Here is a 2,929-nt window from a genome sequence, read left to right on the forward strand (position 1 = left end):
GGCGGGGAATAGCCAATTCCCATGAGCTGGAATAGCCCATTCCCATGTGCTGAAATTGTTGCACTCTAAACCAAACATTTTTAAAAGTTTTGGCTGCTGTACGGCAAATGCCCTCGATCCCCACTCGGGGTAGGTCCCTTGGAAAGCAATTTCTGATGAGTTTTGTTTTTTAATTAGAATGTGGCTGCATTAAAAAGTTATAAAGAGGCTGCTGTTAAACTATACTTTTTACAGCTGCGCCGTGGGGAAAAAGCCCTTGCTTTAAACCACGGGGAGGAATCAAGCGGGTAAGAAAGGTGATAGCTTCCCCGGCACTCTCGTGATGAACTCGGAGCAGCTGAGCCTGGGGGAAGTGCCAAAACAGGCAGCTCAGCTCCATCATTCTTGCCTTCACCCGCCGCAAAGCACCGCCGTGCCCCCGCCACAGCCGTGCAGCCCCCACCTTCCCTCTCGCAAAGGATCTGCTGCACGTTGACTTCCACTCCAGGATGGCTTCCAAAGGCTCAATTTAGCAACTGATGCAGGCACACGATCAATCGCGCCGTCACCTCCGGTTGTGCACCCAACGGTTTCGCTTTCTCTTGCCGGCCCACGTTTGCCAAGAGCAAATTGAAGAGTTACAAAGAAAAGTAATGGAAATCTTTTATTCCCATAAGGAATATGGATCTGGGGGGGTTCAGGAACCTCCGTGCAGGTATGGCTGCACTGCCGCTGATACCAGCCTGACTGAAGGTAGGCTTTGCCAGAAGTTGACCACTGGTGAAAGCTTCAGCAGAGCAGCCCAAGCGCATTTTTCCATCGCTGGTCAAAGATGCGTCATCGGAGGTTCTGTAAAATTTCTCCCAGCATTTTTATTTTCTTTTTTTATAGCCTCATAACCACTTAAAAACACTTCTTTTGGAGGAGCAGGGGTCTCTTTCTTTGTTCAGAAGTGAGGAGTGGATTGGCAGAGGACAAGGTGAGGACAACCCATTTCAAATGACTCCCCATGAACCAAGCAAAGTGCCTGGATCTACAGCACGACAGAGGCAGAAGTCTTTCTTTGCTGGCTCTCTTTGGAGAAATAAACACAATAAATATGATGTATACGGCAGCTCACGTGCTTAACAAAAGGCAGGCAACAGTTCAGCAGTTTCCCTGCTCCTGAAGGTGGGAAATCTGTTTGGTTACACTCGCCCCCTTCCCAAGTTGTTGGCGTATCTCAAGGAGAGCGTGATATTCCCGAGCGTGATATTCCCGTGTTTCATGGGAGCAGCGTGATATGACAGAGAGACTTAGAAATCAAGGACCAGCACAAAAGCAATAAATACCAACCACAGAGCTGAGCCGATTAGCGAAACAAAAGAAAACCAGTTCAGCCTTGGGTTTTCACTTGAAGGTAGCGACGCCTCTGCTGCAGCCTGGGAAGTTCGGAGGCATTGGCAGCTCTGTAAATTCACCTCGTGTAAACTCAGCAGAAAGATGAAAAATACGTTCCTGCTCCAGGCAAAGCTGCCGAGAAGCTGCAAAGTGGCTGAAAGAGGAGTCTGCAGGCAGATTAATGTGGGGATGGAGGAAATAGCCAGCGCAGCCAAATGAACTCAGCTGGACATGTGAGCGGATCGATAGGGATACGTGAGCAGCCCCCAGCCCGGCCAGTTAGCGAGAGCTTTGGAAACGACAGACCGCCTGGGTGAAAAGCAGCACTTAGAAAACACGGCCAGAAAACGGGGCTGGAATCAAGGCTGATCTTATCTCCTTGCTGTGTGAGGAGAAACCCAACACAAAAATCAAAGCACCCAAATCACCATGGTACTTGGAGGATGCTTGCATGGCGGAGAGCAGAGAGAGCACCGCAATATCCTACAAAAGACATACACGAAAGCACGAACAGAGGCTTTTGTGCCACCCCTGATGGAGGGATGTCTTCCAAGTTGGGACTTCAGTTCAATTCCTGAGCTTCTACACAGGGAAGTCAATGTCTGATGCCCCAAGCAGCAGCTCTGTTTTGCCTTTATTAACTCATAACCAAATAAAAGGTTTTAAATCAGCTTTTACACAAAGCTCCTGTATCACTGCTTTTTGGCTGCAGGAGCCATGGCTCTTCTGAAATCCTCTTCACAAAAAGAAGGCACCAGGAACAGGGTCTGCTCCTGCATGAAGCTCCCCTACTCCAGAAGCTCGTGAGAAACCTCTCCTCTCAGTGGGAGCATCAAGCCCAGCTAGCAAAAAATAAATTATTTTAATCCATATAGTCATTTTGGCATTGCAGCCAGTCTTCATCAGTAAGAGCAAATGTAATACTGGTGACTTCAATGCACCTTGCTGAAGGACAGGCTTTGAAACTCCTCCTGATGCTGCTGTCCGTGCGCCCATCACCCTCGAAACGGGGATATTTGCGATTTAAAGGAGGCTGTGCTGCACCGGGTAACTGCAGCCCCAGTCTGCGGAGGAAAGAGCAGCCCAACACGACCTGAGGGGACGCAGGAGCACGAAACCCCGAGCCAGCGTGAAGGAAGGCTCAGGCCGGTCTGAGCACCCCAATGCTGGGCAAAGGGCCCGGGGAGCACCAGCACGGGAGGGCAGAGGCGACGGCGAGCGGCAGTAAAACAGGCTGAGCTGGTCACCTAACCACGGCCTTGTGAGAGCCAGTATTTATCACTCCACAGGTATCCGGGACGGCAGGTAATGGCGACACAGCGCTGGCTTCAGCACTCAATAAAGCACAGTCGGCAGGAGATGCCTAATTCTCCAGCTGGCGGGGAAATTTTCACATCTGGGGACCTGCTCTGTTTCAAGCTCTCCTAATAGTCCCCTCTGACTCTTTTCACAGCCAGCTGCCCTCTCACCTGCAGCAGGGAAAGGCGCAGGGCCTCGGGGCTGCCTCGCCTTTCCCACGCTGGCTCTGCCAGGCTGCCAGCATCGGCAGGCGCCCCCCCGGCCCTTGCCC

Source organism: Pygoscelis adeliae, unplaced genomic scaffold (genome assembly GCF_000699105.1).
Source record: "Pygoscelis adeliae isolate BGI_AS28 unplaced genomic scaffold, ASM69910v1 Scaffold199, whole genome shotgun sequence".
Classification (NCBI taxonomy): domain Eukaryota; kingdom Metazoa; phylum Chordata; class Aves; order Sphenisciformes; family Spheniscidae; genus Pygoscelis; species Pygoscelis adeliae.